Source organism: Pristiophorus japonicus, chromosome 4 (genome assembly GCF_044704955.1).
Source record: "Pristiophorus japonicus isolate sPriJap1 chromosome 4, sPriJap1.hap1, whole genome shotgun sequence".
Lineage (NCBI taxonomy): Eukaryota > Metazoa > Chordata > Chondrichthyes > Pristiophoridae > Pristiophorus > Pristiophorus japonicus.
This window is the reverse complement of record NC_091980.1, coordinates 209,996,180-210,013,530: the sequence shown is the minus strand read 5'-3', so window position 1 is coordinate 210,013,530 and position 17,351 is coordinate 209,996,180. Positions and strand designations below refer to the sequence as shown.

Genomic DNA, 17,351 nt, shown 5'->3' with positions numbered 1-17,351 from the left:
CTTTCCACAGCATCTTCCCCTGCAAGCACAGGAGATGCAACACCTGAAACGTTAACTTTGTTTCTTCACGGTTGCTGCCTGACCACCTGAGTTTTCCAGCATTTTCTGCTTTTATTTCAAAAAGTACTTTGTGTGTGTTGAGCGTTTTGAAAAATCTCAAGGGCATAAATGCTTTAAAGAAATGCTTGTCTTTCTTACTTTCTTTCTATCTTTCTAATTTGATGCATTGTCTGCCTGATTAGGGACATCCTGAGAATGTGATAAGCACCTTACAGATGCATAGTCATTCTTCTTTACAGTAACTGAATTGTACCTTTTAATGTAAGGAATCTCTTTCTTAGTACAAGGCAGTGATTTCATTTGCAATTTCCATTTAATCTCCGTGTTTACAATTGGTTTGTTTGCCTGGATTCTTTTATGTGAATATTTAATAAAGCAGAATATATCACGAGCAGTTGATCTAATAACCAATAATTTTCTAGATCTGAATCAGTAATTATATGATGCTGATTGTTAGATTTGCTTTCATGAATTTGTATGATGTTGATTCTATATTTTGTTTTGTTTTGTTATAGGAGCCAAATATTTATCCCTCCTCACCTGAAGGCATTGACTACTTCTGGAATATGATTTTTATGGGTGGGAGCTGTTCACACAGTACTCATTATTCATGTAGGAACGTAGGAACATAGGAACAGGAATAGGGCATTCAGTCCCTCGAGCCTGTTCTGCCATTCTGTGAGATCATGGCTGATCTGTATCCTCACCGTCCACCTGCCTTTGCTCCATATCCTTTTATACCCCTTGTCTAGCAAAAATCTGTGGATCTCTGATTTAAAATGATTAATTAATCTAGCATCTACTGCTTTTGTAGGAGAGAGTATATGCCTGGGCAGTGTACTACTGGTGGACCGTTTGATTGCATGAATGATATGACAGCCAAATCTGATCCTGTCCTCACCTAATGTTCATGTGCACTTTTAGCAGGAGTCCGAGCCATGGATAATTTTTCAGTCCTAATTTAATAGCCTATCCATGATATTAGCTGACTTGGTGGGGGTGGCAGGGAGAAGAAGCTGTTAAACCTGAGATCTTCCTGGTCTGTATAACTCAGAAATGTTTACCTTTACCTTTGAACCATAAGGACCAATATATATTGGGTGGTACCGTTTTCTCTCAGAAATCTATCAGACTATATTGAAAGTTTCATCAATAATGCAGCTTTTGGTATGAAGGTTATTTACTTCTGCATTATGCACATCTTGTCTTTGCTTTAGTGTCACAAAACTGAGAAAATACTAAACGACTATAGGAATATTTGCACTTTTAAGAATGGTATTTATGTTTAGGACCCTTATTTGAGATAGACTCAGTGAGTTACTGATGCCAATTGCGACTTATAATTTATGGATTGTTCATAATATGTGTCTTTCTAAAAAAAAAAACAGAAGTCTTATCACCATTCTGAAAAGCGTGCTGTAAATAATTATGAAAAACTTGCATCCTTTCAGTCCTTTTATTATGCATGGAGTATTGGCCCCAAGTACTCTTATGTGCTCTTGAGAGTTATAATTACAGAAATATAAAATAGCAGGCCATTATAGATATTTCGGTAATAAAAACAGAACATGTTGGAAATCTCAGCGGGTCAGGCAACATCTGTGGAGAGAGAAAAAGAGTTAACATTTCAGGTCGAAGACCCTTTGTCAGAACTGTAACGTTTACTTTGTTTCTCTCTCCACAGATGCTGCCTGACCCGCTGAGGTTTCCAGCATTTTCTGTTTTTATTTTAGATTCCAACATCCGCAGTATTTTGCTTTTGTAATAGATATTTCGGCATTCATGTAACTAGTTCAATTATATTCATTTATTTTTTTTACCTTTCTTTGACTTTTAAATAAACAAGTGTTTTTGAGCAAATAATACAACTTATTACAGGGGTAGCTAACCATCAGAGTAACTTTCTTCAAAAACTATCGTTACTTGCACAATTTTTTTTCTTAAGCTCTAGTTAATTATTTTCAAAATGACACAAAATCAATAACATTTGGCAACCTCTACAGCTCAGTTATTGTATAAAATTGATTTGAAGCTAGATGGAGAATTTGATACAAATCAGCAGGTTTTGGCCAGTTATAAAATAGGTGCTCAGGAGGACATTTTTGTTTTTTTTCTCTTGAAAGTAGGGGTGTAGGGAAAGTGTTATGAAGATTGGTAAGCTGTAGCCTCCCATCTAGTTATTACTGTCATGAGTAGACCTGTTATTTTCATTTGTTCAAAGTGTTAGCACTTCTGTGTATCTGTGTGCACTGCCAGTTGGTGGTGAGTAGTTAACAGGTGACAGATGAAAAAGACTGTCGTAAATGAAGAGAATACCTTCAAGATGAGTAACTGCAGAGATGAGTAATACTGAGCTAATGATCACTGATGCTTGTTTGAAGTATGATGAGTTAGAAGCAGTGAGGAAGAGTGATAACCTTAGTGATATTTTGTGCAGCATTTGATATATAGTCCACTAGTAATTTAAAGTTGTTTAATTCAAATGTTTTGATTCAATATTTTTTTCATTCAGTTCCCATTTTGCTTTGTTACTTGCATTGCTTAATTTTAAATTATTGGATAATTGAATTCTTTTGGAGTAGACTTAAATTATACAGTAGTGGTGTCAGTCACACGAGTTTGTAGAATCTTCTACGATAGTTTATTTTACCTTGATTGTTGTAGACTATTGAAACCATTCTTTTAAGTATTTGGTCTGATGTTGGTATAGTTACCTGGATAGCTTGCATTTAATATTTAATCTTTTCATATACATTTATTTTTAAATTAAACATTGCTCTTTTTATTCATCCCAAAGCCAAGCCGAGAATTTTGATGGGGAAGGTCATTGTTCATCACAGATGTGATGGTTTCATTTTGGTGTTGAACTTATTATTCTGAGTGATGTTTGCCACTAATGTTATTAAAGAGTTGTATGAATAATATATATGGCAGCACTTAGTGGTTTACGAAAAAAACACAAGCTGACATTAGGCACATTTGAGTAATTTAAATCTAATCTGCTAATTTATTTTTTAACCCAAAAGTCATGTTACTGATCTAGTTTGCACTACTCGTCAATTAATTTTACCAGTATATTTGTTGGTTTTAAAAGATCAGTATCACATTTTACTGTGTGGTGACTTGCCATGGCAAAAGGTCCATGCTCTGTGATATAAAGTACTGAGATGCAGTTATTTTTGAGCTCAGTTGGAATGTTTGGTGTGTATATTACAGTGTGCTGAGAAATAGTTGCTCTACTGACTGTAGTTTATTATGTACATATGTCATATTATAATGCATTTTTTGCATTTTGCATTTTTTAATATTCTTATCTTTATGGCAGTTATGCGCGCATTTACAATGTATTTAGCGTATGTTTTTTTTCTTTAATTGCTGGATTTGTTTCTTATGCTGAAATTCTGCCCTTCAGTTGAGTTTTGCCAGTAGGCTTCAAAGGAACATTAGGAAGAACAGTTTAAAACATTAGCGCTGTTTATGCACGTGAAGCACTGTGATTTTGGGAGTTGAAAGTGCTGATTTAAGAAATAATTCACAGCCGATAAACCATTGGTATGCAGCCTATATTCAGGCATTTGTGATTAACTTCAAGATGTGTTCTTTTTGTTGAAATAGTGAGTGTTGGCTTGCAGAAGTTATTACTTTCTGACAGAATAATGGAGCCAAATTATCAATATTGGTTACTGTTGTTAACCAAAGGCATGTCAATAATTGTGCCGTTTGAACTGTGGTGATGGGTAAGAATTTGCTGTCAAAATAACAGTGAGGCTAATGGCGTTTCCGTTATTTATACATAAATGGTACAGCAACTCCAGGCAAGGAGGAGATGCATGGTTTGTGGAAATGTATTTTTAAAATTGCATTACACTTTTTTTTTTGTACCCTTTTTGCCATAAAACAAAATGGAATCCTGGTCCTGCCAGAAACTTCTGCAATAGACAGTCTGTTTGCATAACCATGCTAACCTTGACTGAAACTGCTGATAGCTGATTACTAGCCACCAGACAACATTAAGACTATCCTGCTGAGATAAGTATCACCCATTGTGCTCCCCTGTATTATCAATAGTTTGTCGCTATAACAGACCTTAGAAGGGCTGGATAAAGATTGTAAAGATGCAGCACCAATTCACCTCCAAAGAGATAATCAAATTACCAGCCATTATCTCTTGTACAGAACTCATCCATAATATGCAAGAAGCCAAGTACCCAATCAACCACAATGGAAATCATGGGCCCAAATAACTGGCCAGGAAACTGGACAATCCTAAAACAATGCAAAGCCGGTGATAGCACATTATCACACCCTAATCGAGTTATTGCTGACCTGGCCCACCAAAAACACTGACAAAGGAGACATTTGAAAAAAAAATGTCAAGACAAGGATGTTGTAATCATTAACTGTTTATCTATTTTCGCTGACTCCAAAGGCAGAACTAGTACACAGGATGGAACCATAACTTGTTTTTTACTGATAAATACCTTGTGAAACTGTACCATATTGGGAGTCTTCGTTTGACTGAGTGAGACTCTTCCTTGCTGCAAGTAAAACTTATTAAAGGAACATCTACCGGAGCTGATTGTGTTAGAGTCGTATATTGAGAGTGGAGATTTCAACAGTTACTTCTAGGAGGTTCCACCGAGATCACTCTCTACTCTGTGAGTAAACAGATGCCGGCATAGTGCCCCTTCAGTGAAGGGCTTCACTGGTCAGAATAAGGTGAGCCTTTTGCTCGCAAGAGGTCTCTTTACTGTTGAATCACATATGTAATCTGTTGTCCACAGGGGAGGTACTGCAATCTATGAGACTCGACATTTAAGAGCTAAAGTTATTTTTGTAATCATTTCCTTCTCAGCTTGTAGGCAGAAGGGATCTGATCCTGAAAATATCCGATCTGGAAACTGCCCAGGGAGATTTTCATTGGTGAAAGGTAAAAAAAGAGCACTATCAATCGATGATCCTTGTGTGATAGGATCAGGGTCCTTGTGTGATAGGACCATAAATTAAGATGATCCTTGTGTGATAGGATCAGGGTCCTTGTGTGATAGGACCATAAAGGGAATTATCCTTGTTTGATAGGATAATACAAGTCTCTAAAGGAAAGTTTCTTGTGCGATAGGGTCCTTGTGTGATAGGACCATAAATTTTATTAAGATAAGTTAAGGATTCAGTCTGTAGTGGCATACAACGCAGACTGAGAATTGACTATTTGTTTAGATAGAGTTTAAGGCTATGATTTGTATACCTGCGTGAATGTTGATTGTCCTAGTTGTCTTTGTTATACTGTTGTGTTCAATACTTTTGTGTGACACTGCAATTAGAGAAACGGGAAGAGTCACTACGGGAAATTGTGATTCGAAAAAAAAAAGGATTGATTGAGAAAAGAAACAGTAACTGATCAACTACGGTTGGTTCGTGTCAACATATCTCACACACCCAGACTGAGCCCGAATTAAAAGGCTTTTCAGGCCACGTGACGGCCAGGAGAAGTGGACATAGAGAACTCGGTTGACCGAAAGGATTGTGAGTTCAGAAACTGAAAAATCTTAATCATCCAGCATGGGTGCCGGAGCAAGTAAAACACCACCAAAGAGCACAAAAGCCTATTTTATGCTCCAGAATTGTTGTCAGTCTTCAATTGACCACCTAAAAAAATAGGAAAAATGGACTAAGGGTGAAAACAGGCCATTTCCACCTGATGGTTCATTTAATTTAGAGAGAATAACTTGTCTAGAGGAGTGCCTTATAGACAGAGACCCAGGTAGAAGAGGTAAAAAGAAAGTAAATTGGTCAGCATTTGGAGATTGGAAAAGGGAAGCTGAAGAACGACATGAAAAGAGCCTAAGGGTTAGCAAGCAGTGTACTAGAGGGAGAAAGCAGGTGGATGAATGAGTAGAGCAGGTGAATCGCCCTAGACATGGTAAACATCCATCTGTTATGGTTGCTAAAGAAACAAAGGCACACCCACCAAATGCCCCTAAGGGTTGGGAAAAAGATGAGGATGGCGATTGGGACGAGGAGTGGACTTCCTACAGCCATCGACCACCGCCATATGTTTTACCCCAAGCAGTTGCTCCAGGCCAACAGGGAGGAGGCGATCCTCGGGCCGGAGCACAGGGAGACTGGGTAACACCCGCTCCCAACAATACAGGTGCAGCTACAGGAGAAGTAGACCTGTCACAAGGAAATCAATACCGTGACGGCCCTGCAGGTAGTACGCAAAGTCATACTCGTGGTCAAGGGTCCAGTGCCCTAGAGCCATCCGCATTCCCATTAAAACTTTTCCCCAATCCAGTCCCTGACGGAGCTCCGATTCCTATTTATCGACCATGGTCACCAAATGAGTTAAGAGCAATTGTGGAAGGATTGGCAGACCTTAAAACCAGTATTGAAAAGGCCATAGACCAATTAAAAGTGATCATCTTGTGCCACGAACCCAGTATATTAGATGGTCAAATTTTGCTGAAAGCATGGTTAAAGGACACTAAATATGCCGAATTCGAGACAAAATTCACAGATTTTAAAACCCATCGAGAGGCTCCCAATGCAGATCCCGGCACGAAGCCAGGAGAGAGGTTCTGGGGAAGATGTTGGGAGGCCTTACATCAAGTATTCCCGAGGAAAATGAATTGGTCCAAGATCATGGAAACTACACAAAGAAAGGATGAGGATGTTGAGGATTACGTAGAAAGCATGCGAGAAATCATGAACCAATGTTCAGGCATGAAAATAGAGGAAGTAAACTCTCCCATGATTAGCGCCGTGGTAAACGGACTACGACCCGAACTTAGAGATCCCTTTAAATTAGTTTGTCTTGGATGGCGACAGGAATCGCTATCCAAGGTTGTATCTATGTTAAAGGACATACAAGAGCGAAATAGAGAATCTAAAAGCAAGGTCACCGTGTTTATGGAACAAGCAGCTCCAACAACACCCGCTCCAGCGACACCTTCCTACTGCCCTCCACAGGGTAGAGGAAGAGGCGGAGGAAGAAATTTTAGGGGAAGAGGGAGAGGAGGTGTAGGGCAACGCCAATATAGCACCTGTTACAATTGTGGTCAGACTGGACACTGGGCTAGAAATTGCCCGTCAAAACAGCAACAACCAAATTATGATTGGGCTCAATAGGCTGGTAATGGACCACCTCCTCCACCTCTAGAACCCAATCCGACCCAAGTCCAGGTACATGCTAGACCTCAGACTAATTTCTCTGTTCAAAATCCATTTGGACCACAGAATCAAAATCAATTCCGCCAACGATCAAATTATCCGTATAATGACCAATGACGCCTAATCCCAGATCCAAGTGATATGAGCAAACAGCTACCCGTCGTTTCGTTAAATGCCTTAGGAGAATCTGAAGTAAAAATACGAATACAAGGAAGGGATATTCCATTCCTAGTGGATACTGGTGCCACCTATTCGGTCCTTTCGAGGGAAGATACAGCGGGAATTCCCACTTCCACTAATCAAACCTCAGTGATTAGACTATCTGGATACGCTCATCAAATGTTTTTCTCTGACCCTATCAATGTACAATTAGAAGATTCCGAAGATAGTCATTCATTCCTACTGTCTAAGGAAGTTCCAGTAAATCTGTGTGGACGTGACCTATTATGTAAAATGAGTGCCACTATCCTCTGTTCTCCAACTGGTATGGAAGTTCGAGTCCCCATATATAAATGTGGCGCATATCCACTACTTCAACCCACAACACCCATATTGAATGCCTGGAAAAGTTTGGACCCTACACTAAGCAAAACCCTATCCTATTTGTTGGTTCATATTGGTGTGTGACAAGGTTAATCACAGACTACCTCAAATCTCAAAACTTGGGAAATTGGCACGAAACGTTACACTGTACAGTGTATTATGACAAAACTGGATCAGACGCTACAGCACAAATCTTTTATTAACCAGTCCTGCACCGTAAACATCAATTGATGATTGAACAAATTTTTATCAGACCTGAAGGAATAGCGGCAGGGGTTGAATTATCCTCCCACAAAAAGACCTTATTTAGGGTTAAAGGTAGCGTTCCACACTGCACCCTTGCGGTTGCAGACACATATAAACCCCAGGATTTAGGACGAATGGTTAAGAGAATGCAAGGATCTCCAGTACAAGAGAAATGGCACACACTTAATGGAACTCTAGGGCAACATGAGGGAGGGGAAGACTATTCTGTCAAGTTGAATAGGAAAATATATTTCGATGCTATCTTAGAAGAAAAGATACTTTTGGTCACTAGCTTTCCATTGCAACAAGGAACAGCAGAACTACTTGCTAAGGTCCCAGAGCAACTTTGGTCTACACACTCTAATGAAGTAGGAAAGATGCTTACTGCACAACCGTATAAGGTAGCGATCAATTCGACCGTGCCACTTCCTAAGAAACCCTAATACCTCTTGTCTCCAGCCGCAGAACAAGGTATCGAGCCAGTCATTACATCTCTACTGGCACAGGGAATAATAGTTCCAACTAGAAGTCCGTGTAACACACCGCTTTTTCCGGTTCAGAAGCCCAATAGTGACAAATGGAGATTTGTCCAAGACCTACGAGCCGTGAATGAATCCGTATCCCCAACTTATCCAGTGATGCCCAATCCTGCGACTATACTTACCTGTATTCCGGCAAACTCAGCGTATTATACGGTGATTGATCTATGTTCGGCATTTTTCTCCATACCCATTCACCCAGAGTCCCAATTCCTGTTTGCCTTCACGTATAAAGGACGCCAATTTATGTGGACAAGACTCCCGCAGGGATTTACCGAAAGCCCTACCATATTTTCACAATGCTTAAAGAAAGATCTGGAAGATGTAATTTTACCAGCGGGTTCTACACGTGCAGTATGTTGATGACTTACTGTTTGTCTCCCCCTCCAAATTAGCCTGCAAAACAGATTCTCTTGTGTTATTAAAAGCCTTGACCTTGAAAGGACACAAAGTGTCAAAGGCGAAGTTACAATTTGCCTCAGAAAGGGTTCGGTATCTAGGACACGAATTGGTCAGAGATACGAGACAATTGACACAAGACCGAGTAAAAGCAATCTGCTCTGCTCCACTACCAGTAACCAAGAGAGAATTGAAACATTTCTTCGGCATGTTAGGATATTGCAAGCAATGGATTATCAGTTATTCTGAGATCGTTAGACCATTGTTAGACATGCCCATGCTCTCACTACCAGAAAAGTTGATTTGGAATGAAGTATCCCGGAATGCTTTCCAGAATCTTAAGCAGTCCCTCACTTCAGCACCAGCCTTGGGATTACCAGATTACACTAAGCCATTCAACTTATTTGTTCATCACAAGTCGGTTTTGCACAATCTGTTTTGACTCAGTTACATGGGGATAGGCAGCGACTGATAGCGAATTTCAGCACCCAACTAGATCCAGTGGCACGCGGACTACCAGGATGTCTTCCTTCTTTGGCAGCAGCTTATTACGCTGTACAACAGGCTCAGACAATAACTCTAAATCATCAAACCATTTTATATATCCCACACTCTGTCGAGATTTTACTTACTAAATGTGCCACTCAACACCTAACTTCTGCAAGAACCACTAAATATGAAGTTGAACTGTTATCAAATCCGAACCTTATCATTAAAAGATGTACTACCTTAAATCCAGCCACTCCCCACGGAAGAAAACAGCAAACACCATTCATGTGAAATGGTAACCGAATTAGTGACTAAACCACGTATCCTGTGTAACCCTGATCTAGTGTACTATGTTGACGGATCAGCCTTACGAAATGATAGGGGCCAACCTAAAGCGGCTTATGCAATTGTAACCTAGTTTAATGTTGTCGAAACAGCCTCTCTTCCAGACTCCTTTTCAGCCCAATAAGCCGAATTGTTTGCGTTAACTCGAGCTTGTAGTCTGGCTGAAGGACAAACAGTTAATATCTACACTGACTCCAGGTATGCTTTTGGAGTAACACATGACTTTGGACAAATTTGGAAAATTCGCGGGTATCTGACTTCTTCAGGAACCACTATCAAGAATGCAGAACAAGTAGAAAATCTTCTGCGAGCCATTCAATGCCCCTTAAAACTTGCCATTATCAAATGCCAAGCACATACAAGCCAGTTGAATGAGGAAACGCCAGAGCTGATAAAGCAGCTCTATCAAAAGGGGGGATGCAGGTGTCATTGTTTCCACTAAGGAAAAATAATTGCTCAGATCCGTCACCCACTATTAATGATGTGCTGGCCTTCCAGACACAGGCCAGTACGGAGGAGGTGTTGACCTGGACGAAGGATTAATGTTATAAAACTCCAGAAGGAATATGGGTTTACCATGACGGCCGCGTGGTGGCGCCCAAATCCTTACTTCCATGGATTGCCCAATGTGTTCATACATTCACACATGCGGACAAAGGGGGATGGCAGATTATATTTTGGCAACTTGGTATGCACCAGATATTTAGGCAATTGCAAAACAAATCTGTGAAAATTGTGTTACCTGTCAGACAATGAATCCGGGTAAGACGGAAAAAGTAGAATCTGCCTCCCACCCAAATCCAGTGGGGCCTTTAGTATATTTACAAATGGATTTTATTGAATTACCTATGTGTATGGGATTCAAGTATGTATTAGTTATTGTAGATATGTTCTCTAGATGGATTGAAGCCTTTCCATGTAAAAATGCCGATGCCACTACTGTTAAATTTTTGTTAAAAGAAATCGTACTACGCTTCGGAATCCCTGCTAAGCTTTCCAGTGATAATGGGTCACATTTCACGGGAACTGTTATAAAAGAAATGTGTAAAGCTTTACAGATTAACCAAAGTTTTCATTGCAGTTATCATCCACAATCAGCTGGACTTGTTGAAAGATATAATGGAATGCTTAAAAATAAGCGTGCAAAATTATGTAATGACACTGGACTAAAATGGGTAGAACTGTTGCCCTTAGCCTTGATGGTAATGCGATCTGCAACCAACAGAACAACAGGCCTGTCACCGCATGAGATAGTTATGGGACGTCCCCAACGACTACCGTTTACAGCACCGTTTACTGCAAAACAAATGGACATCCACAAAATGGAAGAAAATATGTTGAATTATTGTATTGCACTAACCAAATGTATTTCCAGCTTTCATTCGCAGGTAAAAGAAACTCAAGTCAAGCCAGCGGAAGGGACTTGTCATAATCTGGAGCCCGGAGAATTTGTTTACATCAAAATCTTTAAAAGAAAAAGCAGTCTACAACCAAGATTTGAAGGGCCATACCAGGTCTTGCTGGCGACTAATACTGCAATCAAGGTAAAGGAAAGACCAACATGGACCCATGCGTCCCATTGCAAAAGGGCACCCGACCAGGAAGGAGGGAAGAAGGAACCAAAGGAACAGAAAAAGGAAGACCGAATAAGGAACTGTACGGACTATGGGGATTGATAGTGCTATGCTTGACAGGGTTTTGCTTTGCGTTATTGATAATACCAAGGGTATAGAAACGCTAACAAAGGGAACTGCAGGTAAATGTATTTATGGCGCTGAGTCATAAGTATGCTCAAGAAAGAAACTTGTCTAGTTGTTGGATATGTTCCCATGTACCTGTCCACTCCGAAGCGGGTATTCCCCTAAGATCCGTCCCCTTTAATGAATCAGAAATGGTAGAATGGTTGGTAATGCAAAATAAGACAAACCTAACCAAGGTGTCAGAAACGAAGGATCTAACAGAATGGAGGTCAGCAGGTTATAAACTTACAACCTTCCAGGGATGGTACCAGCCAAATTATAATAACCATCAGCCACCCTTCCTAAGTATTACTCCCGGAATAGGAAATCCTGAAGGTATAATATACCTAGTGAGTAATGAGACTAAAGGACCAGAAATGGGACGCAGCAAGTGTTCCCAAATGACTAAATGGCAAGCCATAACAAATCTCACTGACGGGAGAAAGATAGCAACCGTTAACTGGACGATGGTCCATAATAAAGCCTCAGGTGAAGGGTGGGACGGTGAGACCACTCGAGTATGGATGGCACGGAAGGACCAAAAGCTGATGTCTTATAATTGCACTTACTTTATTTGTGGCCATAAAGCCTACCGATGGTTACCAGCCAACTGGACAGGGTCCTGTTACTTAGGATATGTGGTACCCTTTATTAGGACAACAAAGACTCTAAGGGATGTCTCTGGAAGTCATAGACTTAAATGGGATTTGACATGGCTAAATGGAATATTCAATGTGATGATACCACCCAATGGAATAGCATCAAACGAATGGCAATTACGGGAACTGGCTAATTTAGTAGAATCAGTAGCCAATGCACTTCCCAAGCATTCAAAGGGGTGAATGACGAAATGGTAGCCATTCGAACAGTGGCTCTCCAAAATCGTATGGCCTTAGATTATCTCCTAGCCAAAGAAGGAGGGACATGCACGTTAATTGGTGAAGAATGCTGTACGTATTTCCCGGATAAGTCAGAAGAGATTGGCAGTCTAGCTGAATATATTAGGATAAAGGTAATAGAGTACAAACAAACTGTTGGCCAGGACGGTACCACCTTGTGGGACAGGGCATCAGGATGGTTGGGATCCCTAGGGAGATCTTTGGTACAGGGTTTGATCATATTCTTGCTGATTGTCTTCGCCCTATATCTTTGGTTTGTCTTAGTGAAGTGTTGCTGTGCCAGGTTGGGAAAAACAGTGTTACCAACCGAGACCACTGCTAGGGTTATGGTAGCAAAATCTACTGAAGGTTCTTGTGTGGAAATGGAAATAGAAAGACTATGCAAGATTAGAATGGATTAAGTTGTTTTTGTGAAGGACAAAAGGGGGGAATGTGGAAATTTATTTTTAAAATTGCATTACACCAGACTATTGAAGGGTTGGATAACGGTTGTAAAGATGCAGCACCAATTCACCCCCGAAGAGATAATTAACAGCCATTATCTCTTGTACAGAACTCATTCATAATATGCAAGAAGCCAAGTACCCAATCAACCACTATGGAAATCATGGGCCCAAATAACTGGCCAGGAAACTGGACAATCCTAAAACAATGCAAAGCCGGTGATAGCACATTATCACATCCTAATCGAGTTATTGCTGACTGGCCCACCAAAAACACTGACAAAGGAGACATTTGAAAAAAAATGTCAAGACAAGGATGTTGTAATCATTAACTGTTTATCTATTTTCGCTGATTGCAAAGGCAGAACCAATACACAGGATGGAACCATAACTTGTTTTTTACTGTATAAATACCTTGTGAAACTGTACCATATTGGGAGTCTTCGCTTAGCCTTTGACTGAGTGAGACTCTTCCTTGCTGCAAGTAAAATTTATTGAAGGAACATCTACCGGACGGAGCTGATTGTATTAGAGTCGTATATTGAGAGTCGAGATTTCGACAGGTTAAATGCAAATATCCAAAAGTTGCTGTCTGAGTTGTGCTGCTCCGTCATTACACAGCAGATACTTAGGGCTAGTAATTAGTAGTGTATGTACCTGTTTAACAATGTGATAATTGTTTATTACTGCCAATAAACCTCCCTAGCACTGAAAATGAACTATTACAAATGTGAAGTCTCATTTCTTTAGGTTTTGATTTTTCAGGGAGATTTTAAAAATGTAATTTTATGTTTAAAATATTTTTTCTTGCTTTTCCTTTCTCCTTTATATCTCAATCCAATCTCCCCCCCTCTCTCTCTTTCTCTTTTTGTAGCTGATTTGACATTGAATTCATCCCCTTTAATTCATCCTCCTCCTTAGTTCTTCCTGTGTTTATTTGAAAATCCTTAAAATCTCATCGATTAAGGAAATGCACTCTTCGTCCCTGTGTTCAGTCTGGTCCCAGCTGCCTGTTTCCCTTGCCATGCTGTTATCGGCTCGCACTTGAGCAAAACCTTTTGAGCTGAAGGATGCAGGGCAAGTAAATGGCTAATACTGTTACATGCCCTGCTACAGCAAATTCTGGCCCAGCTTTTCTGTGCCATTTTCCCACCTGCAGCCAATGTTATCAATATTTGCTATTGTACAAAAATGTTGATACATGACAACTAAAATAAAATAATCCAATGGTAAAAACAAATGTTGGAAACAGGAATGTTGACATCTGTGAAGAGAACAGACAAGCCAATGTTTCTGTTTGGGCTCTACTTCAGAACTGGGATTAGTTGTGCTAGAATAAACTTGAATGTGCTAAACATAGTTTAAAGATCACATTTTGAGTTTTTTTCAGTTTGTTTTAGTAAATGGTATGTATTTCTTAAAACCTTTTGTATTTTGTTTTTACTGAACAAAACTCAATTCTTTTGCTGACTGCATTAAGGCACTTTATTAAGTAGCCAGTCAAGTGGTCAGTTAGGCAGCATTTGAAAGGGTTCAATTAATACTTTTCTGCAACTAGTGTTTAGGAGGGGTGATACATTAGCTTGGAGTGATTGGTCTTCTGATTTATTATTTTCTTTCCCATCATTGTGGGTTTGGCTGAGGTTGCGAGCTCAGTGTGTGGGACTGCAACAGGAAAACCTGCATCCTTTCAGTGACTTTACGGATTCAGTTTTCCCCAGTGATTTGTGCTGTTGTTTTGGAGCAGGCTGCTTTTTGGCTTAAGTTTTAAAAAAAAAGAGTTTCCCCAATCAATTTGCACTAGTGTAACACAGTTACGATTTTTTAGGTAAGTTTTTTTTTCAGCCAAAGGGGGCGTAACATAAGAAATAGGAACAGGAGTAGGCCATACGGCCCCTCGAGTCTGTTCTGCCATTCAATAAGATCATGGCTGATCTAATCATGGACCCAAGCTCCACTTCCCTGTCCGCTCCCCATAACCCCTTATCCCCTTATTGTTTAAGAAACTGTCTATTTCTGTCTTAAATTTATTCAATGTCCCAGATTCCACAGCTCTCTGAGGCAGCGAATTCCACAGATTTACAACCCTCAGAGAAGAAATTTCTCCTCTTCTCTGTTTTAAATGGGCGGCCCCTTATTCTAAGATCGTGCCCTCTAGTTCTAGTCTCCCCCATCAGTGGAAACATCCTCTCTGCATCCACCTTGTCAAGCCCCCTCATAATCTTATACATTTCGATACGATCACCTCTCATTCTTCTGAATTCCAATGAGTAGAGGCCCAACCTACTCAACCTTTCCTCATAAGTCAACCTCCTCATCTTCGGAATCAACCTAGTGAGCCTTCTCTGAACTGCCTCCAAAGCAAGTATATCCTTTCGTAAATATGGAAACCAAAACTGCACGCAGCATTCCAGGTGTGGCCTCACCAATACCCTATATAGCTGTAGCAAGACTTCCCTGCTTTTATACTCCATCCCCTTTGCAATAAAGACCAAGATACCATTGGCCTTCCTGATCACTTGCTGTACCTGCATACGATCCTTTTGTGTTTCATGCATAAGTACCCCCAGGTCCCGCTGTACTGCAGCACTTTGCAATCTTTCTCCGTTTAAATAATAACTTGCTCTTTGATTTTTTTCTGCCAAAGTGCATGATGTCACACTTTTGAACATTATACTCCATCTGCCAAATTTTTGCCGACTCACTTAGCCTGTCTATGTCCGTTTGCAGATTTTTTTGTGTCCTCCTCACACATTGTTTTTCCTCCCATCTTGCCACCCGCGCTAATTCTGGTTATTTAGGCAAGTTTGGCCAGCTGAGAGTTACTCCAGTTCTGCTTAGGCCAGTGTATGTGGCCTCTACAGAAAAACCTTCTGGAGAGTTAAAGAAATTGGCGCAGGTAAGTACAGCAGCTGCCCCAACAGCAGCAGCAGGAAAGGTGAGAGCGAAAGAGAGAGTGGGGCGGGTCGGGGGGGGGGAGAAGAGAAGAGAAGAGATGGTGGGGGGGAAAGAGAGAACGAGATGGTGGGGGAGGGGGGGGAAGAGAGAGCGAGATGGTGGGGGGGAAAGAGAGAGAGAGAGATGATGGGGGGGGGAAAGAGAGAGGGAGATGGTGGGGGGGAAAGAGAGAGGGAGATGGTGGGGGGGAAAGAGAGAGGGAGATAGTGGGGGACCATGCCAAAATGAAGAAATCCAACGGGGAAACTTGGAACATTTTTTTTTGGCATACTTAGGCCCCCAAAAAACGGGCGTAACTCTTCAAGTACGCCATAAAAAAAGCTTCGGGAAAATTGAGCCAAACATGCTGCTATTTATTGCATTAAAAAACTTCAGAACTGTCTGAGGAGAGCAACAAATGATTACTAAGATTAATATATACCAAAGGCAAGTAAGTCATGCTAATATTGCTGTGGTTTCACAAGGAAATAATACCACATTGTGAATGGCATTACCTAACCAGAAATTTATTGCAATACAGCCAGTGAAGTGCTTTTGAAACTGTTGTAATGTAAAAATAAGTATGATATAATGTATTGAGATACATCTGTTTGGGGACTCAGTAGTACATTTTTGGAAAAGGTGATGGGAGAAAAGAGGAGGATGAGTGGATACCCATCTTGAGGGGCTCAGGGAAAAGTATATGTGTTTATCAAACTTTTATTTTTGTAAAACAGACTTGCTGTCTACTTTGAGATATCCAAAGTAAACCACTTTTGTGATTCATCTCTAGTTTACTTTCTTCAGTTTTGGAAAGATAGAACGAATGTAAATAAAAGTACATTGAAATATTGTGAAATCCTTTAGAGTAAGGATGAACAAAAGGTTAGTGATAACAAACCTGAGGAATAGCTCCTCCAGCACTGTTGAAATCAGGAACCATTTGAGAAGTGGTATATGAAAAACTTGCTAAAAATCAATCTACATTTGTTCATTGTTTACTTTGAGATACTTTTCATTTTAACAATTTTGTCAATTATGGTTAATTATTGATAAAACATCAAAACAAATATACTTCTATGATTGTTTTCATTCTTTATAAAATATTTTCTTCAACTTTTATTACATAGTCACGTAATTACATAGAATTTATGGACAGTAATGTCAACTATTGTATGATTACTGTATTTTGAAGCCAAATATGTTTTGGTATCTACCAAACTTTTTAATGAAAAGGTCTCTGTTCAAGTTAATTTGCCTTTTGCAACATTGCCAAGTTTAAATATAGTTGCTTAGCCTCCATGGGTGTAGTGGCTAGTCATATTGCCATGGAAGAGAGAGAGTGTGAAGTCTCTCTGGATCTAGATCTGTAATTAGACTTAAGATATTCTATCAACTTCTGAATAGTTTGAGGACTGAAGTTTGGGATGATTTGAGGCTGTAAAATTTTTTTTACCCGGAATGATTGATGTTCTAGGTCCATATATCTGACTATCCTTTCACTTTGAAATGTTTTTAGTTTAATTTTCAAGAACTGGCATT

The 17,351-nt window shown here is 39.9% G+C and overlaps 1 protein-coding gene across 4 annotated transcripts in view; it reads left to right on the top strand.

Moving 5' to 3' along the window:
* The window catches only part of strn3 (striatin, calmodulin binding protein 3), a 231,786-nt gene that overhangs the window by 7,576 nt on the left and 206,859 nt on the right, over positions 1 to 17,351 (top strand). The gene's annotated exons all lie outside the window — the stretch shown is intronic.